The 13,699-nt window shown below is 34.2% G+C and overlaps 1 protein-coding gene across 17 annotated transcripts in view; it reads right to left on the reverse strand.

Annotated features, from left to right (window-relative positions):
- FOXP2 (forkhead box P2) overlaps positions 1–13,699 on the reverse strand; it is a 555,034-nt gene that overhangs the window by 440,347 nt on the left and 100,988 nt on the right. The gene's annotated exons all lie outside the window — the stretch shown is intronic.

Consider the following 13,699-nt stretch of genomic DNA (forward strand, 5'->3'; position numbering starts at 1 on the left):
TCAACTGTTACTCTTTGACAGAACACAGTTCACATTTCCTGCCTTCCCCAATACCTCCAAAATAATCCATTATTCTGCTCCTAGAGTATTGTGTTTATCCTTCTATCAAAGCACTTCCATAGTGAAACTTGTATTACAATATGTCACATCAATCTGAATGTGGGTGGAAAATTCATGAGAAGGCCAAGAACTATGTCTTATTCATCTTTCTAGTGCATAGAATGGCTCACGATACCCATCTTAATCATCAGTAAGGTCTATTGGCTTTACATCAGTTCACATATAAGGTGTTCACATAATGGTCATTACCTTTTTTTCCACTCTCCTTCAAGTATCCTACTCTCTAGAAGTAACAGATCACTTAATGTTTCTCCCACAAGTGACTCCAAGATTTTGCTTTGCTCATATTTTTCCTCTCTACACATTGTACCATTCCCTTCCCAATCCTAATATTTACCTATAAAATTCAACTTTCAACCTTACAAGATTCAACTTTATTGCTGCCCTATCCAGGAAAAGTCCTTACAAACCTAAATATTATACATTTTTCCTTCTCTATATTCAATTCTAATGGTTTTTGTGAAATACATCATAATTGGCCTATACTGTGATGATTATAAGGATTCCAAAGAAAACAAGCATGTTATTCTTCTGTTTACCCCTAAAGCACAAAGCCTTGCTATAGTAAACATTTATTTGATATTATCTTGATTTAATTTGACTTCCTTAAGTTATAAAACTACTATATAACAAAATAAAATGAACTAATTCTTCTGCTTCTGTTCCTCCTCTATTCTGCACTTGCATACGTTCTAGCATTCTAGTAATAATTACATTGCATTACATTATTATCATATATATAAATTCTGAGGCAGGGAGGAAGTTGGCCAACATTAATGGTTGGCATTGTCCAATACGTACAAGTAAAATATCACATGAGCATACTATAATTATGCCAGAAAACCTAAGGTTACTCTTTAAAAATTAATGTACTCACCCCATGCCTCTTTTTGGATAACTTGCCTAAAATTAGGTTAGTTTTTATTTGTTTTTATCCCCTCTCCTTTCCCACAGAGGTCCCATTTCTATATATTAGAGAGGCAAACAAGTCACAGAGATCACTGAAAATGTTCACTTAAGCATTATTTGTGGAGACCACAATAAACTTCATTATTCTAATTCCAGCCTCAAGACCATACCTATGGTGGATAAGGCTACACCAGACTGCTTTGCTCCATTACCATAAAACATCCAATATATTAGTCTCCCTCTAATTTTGATTCCACAATGCCCAAGGAGCCTTGTGATTGTGATTATGTAGTTTCCAGTGCCATTCTGCCTACAGGAAAGAAAAGTTTCTAATAAGAGAGTTCCTCATTTTGGGATGCCAGGGTGGCTCAGCAGTTGAGCGTCTGCCTTCAGCTCAGGGTGTGATCTTGGGTTCTGGGGACCGAGTCCCAAATCGGGCTCCCTGCAAGGGGCCTGCTTCTCCCTCTGCCTATGTCTCTGCCTCTCTCTGTGTTGCTCTCATGAATAAATAAATAAAATCTTAAAAAAAGAAAGTTCAATTTAATTTTTACCTACACAGATAGAACTCACAGATTCTGCATATTCTAATCATTTTGTCCCTATTTAAAATAATTTATGCCATAAATCAACAAATTAATCTTTTCAGTTTTAAACATTAATTTCATGAGGTTGGTTAACATGAGTCTATCCTCAGAAAAGTAAGTCAATTTTACAGGCCAAGGACTACATCCCAGAGGATGACAAGAAATAAATGCTATTGTCTTCAGGGTCTACTAGTTGTCAACTGATCAGCGGGATTTTAATGTTAATAAGTTAAAAATCATTATTTTTAATATTATCAAGTCGAAATACTTATATTTTAAAATGCTAATGCATATGATTTTACTCTGGCAAGGATCATTTACTTATGACATTTGGATAAAAGTAGTCTTTAGTAATATATCCTACTTACTTTATAAACTTTTATTTTGATTCATTTTGTTTGAGATGGAAAGTAGAGACAGAAAATATAGAAGACCCAAATATTTCAACTCAACTCACAAGTTATTTGCAAAACAGAATATAACTCAGCTACTAGAAATCAAAGATGTGCATTTAGAAGATAAACCTAAGAGTATTTTTTATTGCAGTGATTGCATATATTGTATATATCATATATAAAAATGGGAACATGAAAATGCTTTTCTTTTTTTAAAAAAAAAGATTTTATTTATTTATTCATGAGAGACACACAGAGAGAGAGAGGCAGAGACACAGGCAGAGACATATGGAGCCTGATGCGGGACTCGATCCCGGGACTCCAGGATCACGTCCTGGGCCAAAGGCAGGCGCTAAACCGCTGAGTCATCCAGGGATTCCTGAAAATGCTTTTCTTATTTATTATTTTACTCCTTTTTAAAATTATTTTACTCTTAAACCTACTTTGCCCAAGCTTCTCCTTCACCAGATTCAATGTTTACCTATGTGGACTACTATACAAAATATTCATCTTAATGATTTACAAATGCTGGTATATATAACAGTAATTTAAACTGGCTCTTAAAAATAACAAACAGAAAAACCATAGAAAATATTAACAGTATGAAGTGATTTATGTTTAATCAGAGTGTCTTCTGGAGAACCTCTATTTTTTCTTCATAATTTCATGAACAGGCTTCTGATCAAGAAATGCTAATAGCTTCATTCTATCCCTTCGCTGTTTACCATGAGGAGGGCAGAAACTTATTTCATTGGTGAATTTAAAAGAACATACTGAACATGCCCAGTTTAACTCCTTTTTCTCAGTTCAGTTCAAGCTACAGAGAAGATGCATTCAGGCCTGTTTTTATCCATTTTCCTATGGCAGAGGACTGGGGAAGTCCATCCAGTTGTTCCAGTGGCTGGGAGGGTATAAATGCTTAATTCAGAAGTAAGGCCCATTTTATCTGTACATGTAATGCATGTTCTCCAATTCTGCCTCTATCAGTGATAAAACTGGTACTTTGATCTCCATCTGCCTGGCACCTGTGTCTATCTCAGAAGTTTCCAGATTCTGGAGTTGTGATTAATGTGATTTACCCAACCTCTAAAACCCCAACAGAGTAGACTGCTAAAATAGAGGTAGAAGAAGCAGAATGGTTGAGTCTAATAATTAATTTCATGTACAAAAATAAGCAAGCAAATTCCATCTTTTTGGAGCCATGCAAAAGACTAAACAAATATTGGAATAACTGAAATAAATTTAAATTAATGATTATAAAGAGAAATTTTAATTTAAAATAGGATCTAAAATAAATAGACCCTATGTAGATAGATAGATAGATAGATAGATAGATAGATAGATAGATAGATAAAATAGGGCTTGACGTGGGAGGATCACTTTCACAAATTGATTGGATCTCATCAATTCTGAGTAATGTAATTTCCATTCCCATGACAAACTAACAAAAGTGGTATCAGTGTTCCTTAATACAACTGAATATTAAAGATTAAATATCAAAAGGAGCACTAATTTACTTTTAATACAAGTGAATATTAAGGATTAATATTAATAACAACATTAATATCCCTTCTAAGGTGTTTCTCATATTTAAAGTACTTTATAAATGTCAATTCTGAAAAATCATTAACAGTGTCAATCTAAGGTACTTAATTTTCATGTTTCAAAGATAGTCCATATCCATAATGCTTTATACATCCCAAAACAGGAGACTTTACTAAAATTCTGACAAATTGTTAACTACCAGGTAACAAAGATACAAAATACAATATTTTTCTGTATTTATAAAAGATTATAGTCATTAGGATCCTATCAGGAAAGAGGTGGCATTTTCCTAGCTAGTCTGAGAGCTGTTCTATCCCCCAGGAAATTAACAAAATTCTTCAAATTGTATACTCAGTAATGACTTATTTAAAGTTAGGGAGCAAAGGAAAGCAGAGGGAAAAGAATGGATCCATCAGTGGGAAAATGCGGGAGAAAGACAATCATGGGGCATCCCCCTCAAAGATGGAACCAGCCTGCAGAGCCATGAGGCCCCCCATGCCGGCTGGAGGTGTGTCCACCACTGCCATGACTCCTCTGCCACTGCACCTGTCTCTGTTTATACGCACGTTGAGCAGGCATGCTAGTTTATTACAAATCTCTCAACTTCAAGAATAGACAAAATAAATAGGATGTAAGATAATTTCCTGAAAAGGAGTAAGAAATTTTACAAATTGTCATGCAGCTACTTCCTTAGATTATTTTTCATCTTTAAAACTTCAGTTGGAGATACTATATTGAAGAGTCTATCATGATGATAACATTTCAGAAAAAAGAAACAATAGGGTTAAAACAAACATATTTTACAGAAACTTGTGCCACATCCTAGCCTTTTCTTTTTCCTCTCTACAAAATTAACTGAGATGGTTTAGTAGTACATTTTCACTATAATCTGTTGCAAAGTGAGAGCTCTGGTCTAGCTCAAATACCTAGATCTATGCTTATCAAGGTTTGCTAAGGTTTTATTGGTTTTCCCTAAGGCCAACCCTTTCTATTTTTTTCTAATTTTGAATTAACTTCAAAATTGAAAATATACCATTTTATGTAGATACGTTTCAGTTATTTTTAATTACAACATTCAAAGGAAGCTAAGTGAAAATAAATACTATGGTTCAGGTAACTGATAGTTGGGCCATATTGAAGAGTTAGCTGAGGATAAACTGACAAAATCCTTTTTTTTAAATAACAAATTTAAGTTGCTATAAACCTTAATATAGATTTCTAAACTTTCTAGAAAAGATATGAGGCTGGGGGATAAAATTCAATCCATAGGAAGAAATTAATTACATATGTTTACAATTTAAGTAGGTCAAATAGTAATCTAGATGGCATCAACTGGCATTAGGGAATTATGAGTATTATCTGAGTAAACACAAACTTGATCTTTCTTAATATTCTTTGACACCCTTACAAACTGAAATGCTTTATATTTATGAATTTTAAACTCTCCAGAATGTACAGTCTTTGTTTTAAAATCCAGTAGAGGCAATTGCAAATAGAAAGCAAATGATCATGGTGCAGCCCTCAGACTCACAAAACATACAGATATATTCAACTGGTGGAGCTTATGTCTTTCTAGGACACTCCTGTATGAGGCAATTTCTAGATGTACATGTGTAAATGAGTTATAAGCATTTCTGAAAATAACATTTTCAAATATAGTACAGATCAAGAAAACAATAAAATGGTGGTTACAACAAATACATTAACAGAGAAATCTAAAATTCCTGACTTTTTGACTTTTAAGAAAAAGACTTCCAACATTGGAATGCTGACAATAAAGTTCATTAGTGAATTGAGCTCAGCAATCACTTATTAAGGGCTTAACCTGTACATGGCAATGTGCTCGGCACTTAGAGGAAGCAAAAGCAAATAAAACTTCACTTCCTCACATGTATTATGATTAGGGCAGATGCCAAAGCTCACACCAAGTAAGCCCATTTACTTCCACAGCCTTTTCCAGCTCAAATTTTTTCCAGTCTCCCAGCAATACTCACTTACAGGATGTTGTTGTTGTTTTTCTGGGAAAAGGACTTTCCCCACCCTTGTTTTTGTGTCTCATTTTATTCCTATTTTTAATCTATGCCATCTTGTCGTATTTTATGCACTCTAAGTTGCCTTAATATCATTCTACGCTGAGGCAGGGTATAAAGAAACAAAAAGAAAAAATAAACACAGAAAAATAAAGACAGGACACACTTGAAAGTTAATATATTAAGTATCAAACTCTTTCTCAGCGTGCATACCAGCCTTGGAATCAGAATGTCTAGATTTTAATGCTAGATAGACATTCTGCAATGTGTATGAAATTTAGGCATGATTCTGACCCTCACTAAACCTCAGTTTTATCATCTGTCAGTAAAGGTAAAAACAGCCATGTCACAGAATTTTGGCTGCATATCACAAAGCAGTTGATTGTAAGAGGTGTTTAACAAAAACAATTTTATTTCCTTCCTTTACAAACTCATTAGCTATCTACTACACTAATATTGTAATAAAATGTCAGTCAACAACATGGCATGCTTTGATAACAAAAACAGAACAAATGTAAAATCAGAACAGAGATAAAATAATTAGGACTCTAAAACCAACAAAATCAAGATAAAACTTATTTTACAACCCAGCCCACATTTTCTTACAATTGCTACACCAATTTCAAATACTTTGCAGAATGAAATAAAGGTATTTTTTTAAGAAATAAAAAATGGCCCATAACACTAATCTTCCATGTATTAGGGTACATATATGACCCCCCATGGGATTCATAAAAAACCTCTGATGAACATTTTCCTGTTACATTACTTTTGAAAAATCATCAACAAACATTTTTATATAAAAATAGTATACCTGGATTACAAAATAGGAATCAAGATTTTCTTGAAAATTTTTGTGAAAAAATCCTGAGATATCAATAATAATTTTCACTTGTGAGGAGCTCTTTCAGGCAATTCTCCTCAGATTGATATATATATTTTAAACAACCCTTATCAAAATCTCAGCAGGCTTTTGTTGTTGTTGTTAAAATTGACAAGCCGAATCTAAAATGTATATGGAAATTCAAAGAACTCAGAATATCCAAAACAATTTTTAAAAGAAGTAAAAAGTTGGAGTACTTACACAATCTGGCTTCAAAACTTAATATAAAGCTGCAGTAATTAAAACAGTGGTACTGGTATAAAGATAGACATAGAAATCATTGAAACAGATGAGAAAGACAGAAATATGCCCTTAATGGGTATGGTTAACTGATTTTTTACAATAGAGCCAAGGCAATTTAAGGATAAAGGGTGGTCTTTTCGATAGAGGACCCCTTCACATCATATGCAAAGATTAACACAGAATGCATCAGATCTAAATATAAGAGCCAAAACTATAAAACTTCAAAGATAAAAAAAAAGAAAATCTTTGTGGTCTTAGATTAAGCAACAACTTCCTACATAAAACACCAAAAAGATAATCCATAAAGAAAAAAGTTGATGAATTGGGCTTAATCGAAATTAAAATATTTCGCTCCCCAAAACACTGTTAAGAAAATAGCACTTGCTAGAAGAAAATTTGTGGAAATCATATCTGATAAAGGATTTATATCCAGAATATATAAAGAACACTTAGAACGCAATAATAAAAAGGCAAACAACCCAGTTGAAAAATGGGCAAGAGATTGAATAAACAATTTGCCAAAGAAAAAATACGAATTGCCATATGACTATCATTAGTCAAAAAGAAAATGCAAATTAAAACCACACCGAGGTACCATTATATACCCACAAGAATGGCTCCTCTCAAAAAGACTGAAAATACCAGATGTTGGCAAGGATTAGGAAAAACTGGTATCCTGATACATTTCTGTATAAGAATGTAAAACAAAACAAAACCAAATACCAGTTTTAAAAACAGCTGCAGTTTAATAGCTTCTTAATGGATAAACATGGACTTATCATTGAACCCTGCATTTATATTCCTTGAAAACTATCTATATGTCCATGGAAAGACTTGTATACAGAGGTTCATAGCAACATTACTCAAACACAGGAAGTAATCCAAATGTCTATCAGGTGGTGAACTGATGAATAAAATTTGATCTGTATAACACTTCTCCATAATAAAAGAAAAAAACCTTCTAAACACAGTATAACATTGGTGAATCTCAAAAACATGCTAATTGAAAGAAGCCAGACACAAAAGATTACATAATGTAAGATTCTATTTATAAAAATTTTCCAGGAAAGGCAAATCTATGAACACAGAATGTAGATCAGCAGTTGCCTAGCTGGGAGTAGTAGCAGGGATTGACTGCAAATGAACATGAGGGAAATTGGGGGAGTAATGGAGGTGTTTTAAAACTGGATCTGGTGACGATTACACAAATCTAAATATAACAAAATCATTGAATTATACAATTGCAATGGGTGGTTTTTATGGTATGAAAATTATACCTCATTAGAGTTGTTAGATAAAACAAGAACAACAACCAGAAATTGAGTAATCAAAGTTCTAAATTAGGGCCATAAACTATTTTGCAAAGGTTAATCAATAATTAGTAGTTTGAGATGTTCAACCCAAAGAAGAGGACAAATTGGAAATGTAACTATTTTCAAACATTTGATGTATTTGTAACATATGAGGTATTTGTATACATATGAAATATGCCCTTAAGAGAACAACTCAGATTAATGGATCTTAATTAGAATAAATTACAAGAACCCAAATGCAAATCAATATACTGAGAACTCTAAGAATAAGAACCAAAGTTTCTAAAAAATAAGAGCGGTTCTGAAATCAACAGGCTGCTCCATGAGTCAGCCTACTTCTTGTTACTAAAACTGTTTAAAATGGTTAATCAATGATTTAAGATTGTTCAGAGACCGTTCCTGTACGGAATAGAATTGAATGATAAACGAGGTGACCTGCAAAATTACTTTCACTTCTAGCATACAATTTCTTCCTGTAAACTGACATTATTTAAATTTAAAAAGAGGCAGCCTTGAAACAAGTAGATTCACTCAAAGTCAAAATCACAGTCCATTCCAGGGCCTAGGACAGAGCCTCTACTCGGCTGATGACTCAGATATATAAGGTGTCTGGAGCCTGTCAAAGTTGGAGATAAATACATTGAGATTAGTCCAAGCTGCTACTAGGGAAACTCAGTCTAACTCTACTAGCATAGAAGGTCACCTTATAGCCAATAAAACTGTCTTTTGATCTAATAAGCTTTGGGATATATATTTTCAAAAAAAAATATATCAAAGCTTTTTTAATTTAAGGAGGTAAGATACTGATGAAGACTATTTTGACTATTTTATCTATTTGTTCTTAACAAAAATAACATATTTCAACAGTAGAAAAATGAGTAAAATTATATACCTTTTGTGCTTTGTAAGTTACTTATCATCAAAATGAATCTCCTGTTGTCCTGAGAAACATCTGGCTTAGGCTTAGGTAAAACTATTATTTCAGGAATTATCTCTGTAGTTGTGTACATGCTTTTTTGGAACAGCTTTGGGAAGAGGAGTGGGGTGGCAGTGGATAGGATATATTGGCATCAATTAAAATAAAATAAGATAGATATGATGTTAGTAGAAAGAAATGCATGCTTATGATTACAGTGAAATTTTTTGACGTAGATTTTGCCCTGACAACGTTGGAGTTTTAATAAAGCAATGATTATTTCAATAAACTTTTATAACAAATATCCTTATAGTGACATGTTCTATTTTGTTCAAGACCAGAGAATACTATAAATAGGAATGCATGCACTCTATTTTAGATTTATACTTTTCTAATTTCACATTGTGGGTTAACTCAGTCTTGTACTCTTTAAAGAGATGAGATATTAAGCGTGGTAAGAAGATGTAGCTGAACCGGTCAGCAACTAACAGCTAGCAGCTTACTCTTGGTGATGCGTGAGTGTTTCATTGTGTGTGTGTGTATTCAATTAGCTTTGTTTCTTTTTCAAACAATTTAAGATGATCATCTCAATAAATAAAGAAAATGCTTTGACAAAAATCTAATACTCTAGATCCTTTTTTTTTTTTTTGAAGATTTTATTTATTTATTCATGAGAGACACACATAGAGAGAGAGGCAGAGTCATAGGCAGAGGGAGAAGCAGGCTCCATGCAGGGAGCCCCACGTGCGACTCAATCCCAGGACTCCAGGGTCATGCCCTGGGCTGAAGGCAGGCACTACACTGCTGAGCCACCCAGGGATCCCCTAATACCCTAGATTCTAAAACACTCAGAAAACTAGAAATAGCAAGGAACTTCCTGAGTCAGATAAAAGGCACCTACAACATACACAAACACACACACACACACACACAGAGTTTACAACATACTTAATAGTGAAAGATAAAATGCTTTCCCTTTAAGGTCAGAAAGAATAAAGAATGTCAGCTGTTGCCACATCTACTTAACATGGTACTAGAGGCTCTAGGTACAGCAACACACACACACACACACACACACAAAGATGAAAAGGCATTAAGACTAGAAAAGAAGTCAGTATATCTGTTTTTGTGAATGACATGATCTTCTATATACAAATCCTAAGGAATCCACCAAAAAAGTTACAAGATAGTAAGACACAAGATCAACATACAAAAGTGAACTGTATTTTTATACTAACAATAGCATTAAAAAGAATAAAATACTTAGAAATAAACTCATCAAAATACGTGCAAGGCTTGTACACTGCAAAATACTAAATATTATTGAAAACAAATCACAAAAGACCTGAATAAATGAAAAGACATCCAATGTTTTTGGATTTGAAGACTTAATATTGTTAAGATGGCAACACTACCATAATTTATCAACAGAACCAACATAATCCTTATCAAAATCACAGCTGTCTTTGTTTTACAGTAATTGACAAACCGAATCTAAAATTCATATGGAGATGACAAAACAATATTGGAAATATAGTCTGAGAACTCACACTTCCTGATTTTTTTAAGATTTTATGTATTTATTCATAAGAGACACACAGAGAAAGGCAGAGACATAGACAAAGAGAGAAGCAGGGTCCCTGCAAGGAGCTGGATGTGGAACTTGATCCCGGACCCCAGGATAACAGCCTGAGCCGAAAGCAGACACTCAACCACTGAGCCACCCAGGTGTCCCTCATACTTCCTGATTTCAAAACTTGCTACCAAGTTACATAATCAAAATAATGCAGTATCAACATACAGACGGACATATAGACCTTGGAATAAAATTGAAAGTACAAACTCTTACATTTAAAGCCAGTTGATTTTTGACAAGGGAAAACAATCTAATAATAAAAGAACAGCATTTTCAACATACGAGACTGGAACCACTGGATATCCAAATGCAAAAGAATGATTTTGGACCCCCTCTCTGGTGAGATACATAAAAATAATTCAAACTGAATCACAGACCTAAATGTAACAACTAAAGTTATAAAATTCTTTGAAGAACACATAGGTAAATCTTCGTGACCTTGAATTAGGCAATGATTTCTTAGACCTGGCATCAAAAACACAGACAAAGAACAGAAAAGCCAACCCACAGGAAAAAAATATTTGCAAATCATACCTGATAAAGGACTTGTATCTAAAATGTATAAGGAATTCTTACAAAATCAATAATAAAAGGCATAATACCTAATTTTTTATGTGAGCACAAGATTTAAGAAGCTATCCCTCCAAAGAGGAGGTGGCCAAATTAGCACATAAAAAGATGTCAACATTATTGGTCATTAGTGAAACGGAAATAAAAAAACAATGAAATATGACTCCATGCCTACTAAGAAAGCTAAAGTTTTTTTTAAAAAACAAACTATATAATATAGCACTATATGTTAACTACACTGGAATTAAAAAAAATGAAATAAGAATTTTTAAGAACACAGACTATAATAAATGGAATCCTCCTATATTGCCAGTAAGATTGTAAAATGGTGCATCCACTTTGAAAAACAGTTTGGCAATTCCTCAAACTGTTAAACATGGATATTATGCAACTCCTAAATATATACCTAGGAGAAGTGAAAACACATGTCCACAAAAAAAAAAGAAAGAAAGAAATCAGGAATGTTCATTGCAACATTATTTGTAATAGCCAGAAAGTAGAAATAATCAGAAATCATTCAGTAACAATAATGAAACTTAACAAGGACCTCTCCTAGGAAGATATACAGAGTGGGAAAACTTAATATTTAGGGCTTACATTAAACAAGGCAGTCAGAGAAAGCCTCTATGGGGATGTGATCTAAAAGAATAAAAAGGAAACAATCACATAAAAAGTGAGGAGGCACGCATGCCTGGCTGGGGAAAGAGGAAGTGTAAATGCCCTCAATGAGGAGACAACTTGGCATGTTTAAAAAACTGACAGAAGGCCAGTGTGTCTAAAACATGATATGTGAGAAGAAAAGTGGCACAAGATAATACGGCAGAAATAGACAAGAGTTAAATCAGGAAGAGCTTGGAGGCCATAGCACTGAATTTGGATTATATCCTTCCTCCAACTGGAAGCCATGGGAACATTTTAGGGAGAGTAGTGACACTATCTGATTCACATTTTTAAAAGCTTGCTTTGTCCATCATGCAGAGAATGGATTATAAGACAGCAGTAACAGAAACCGAAAGAACAGACAGGTGGTTCTATTGTGGTCCTGGCAAGACTGTACCTGTAAATTGTACCAGGACTGAGATTCCTTTTATGTAATCACATCCAGCACTTCAGGTTTTAACCTATTCTAAGTGTCGTAGATGCTGGGGATGTGTTGCCCAAACTCCCTTCTGGGATGAAGGACTTCTTTCTCCAACACAGCCTTCGCTAAAGAGACCTCCAGGAGCAGTCTTCATCCCATGATCCTTGCAGCGGAATAAAGCCTGGCCCCACGCCTGAGTGAGCAGCAATGGGAAGGGCTCTCCAGCTTCATAATTCCTCATGAGGTGCATGATGCCTTCCCTGAGACTACATCCCTGCTCCCAGCTCTGCTTCCTTTCTTTCCCTCTCAAAAGTCCTGATCTCAAGGGCATTCCCTCACCACTGTACTGTATGCTGATCTCTACCTCTTAATCTACTTCCCAGAAAACTAGAACTAGGACACTGTTCTCTTTAAATTTTTTTTTTTATTTTTATTTATGAGTCACACAGAGAGACAGAGAGAGAGAGAGAGAGAGGCAGAAACATAGGCAGAGGGAGAAGCAGGCTCCATGCACCGGGAGCCCGACGTGGGATTCAATCCCGGGTCTCCAGGATCGTGCCCTGGGCCAAAGGCAGGCGCCAAACTGCTGCGCCACCCAGGGATCCCTAGGACACTGTTTTAATGAAACTCAATACCTGGTCCTCAGTTTACCTTCTAAAGACAGGCAATTTGTAAACACTAATAAACTAGAAATTAATACACACCATTTTAAAAAACCCTAACAAAGTAGTTATACTTTACAAATTATGACATTTTTTACTACAGCCCATTAATTTTACATGTATTTTAATTAAATTTCTTGTTTGCAAACACATTTGAATATTATTTTAGCAAAGGCAACAGTAAAAAAAATATAATAAATGGTGAAATATACTGTATCAGGGACCACTTTGAAGAACCTAAAAAAAATAAAGTGGACAAATTTCCTAAACATCTTTTACTGTAGATAAGAAGATAAAGCATTACTTACTATTGCCATTATAACTGAAACCTGAGTATCTGACTCTATACTAATCAAAAGTAAAATTCAATGCAGCACCATGTTTCTACTGGCTTATAACGTTTTTTCCTACAGTCAGAAAACATTCAAAATTTGCAAATGCAATTCTATTCTTCCAAACAAGGATCAATCTCTGTATTTTCAAGGTATATAATTTTTGAGACAATTTGATATACACAAGAATAACATAGTCAAATTTCAATTATTCAAGGAAATGGATGAAATGTATCACTTAAATCTACCTCATTTAATCCATCATGTATAATCTTCTTGCTCCCATCAAATAATTTTCCAAGACTGCCAAATAATCTGAGTTTTACCTTTTTCCTATTTCATAAAGGTTCTAAAGCATCAGTGAAATGGCCAAAGGGCGGCAACATGGGGGAATTAAGTCAGAAGTAGCAAAGTCCCTAAATAATCCTCAAAGTATTCTATGTCTTTAATAAGTTAGAGTTTACCGTTGGTAGTGTTTGC

The sequence above is a fragment of the Canis aureus genome, chromosome 18 (genome assembly GCF_053574225.1).
Source record: "Canis aureus isolate CA01 chromosome 18, VMU_Caureus_v.1.0, whole genome shotgun sequence".
Classification (NCBI taxonomy): domain Eukaryota; kingdom Metazoa; phylum Chordata; class Mammalia; order Carnivora; family Canidae; genus Canis; species Canis aureus.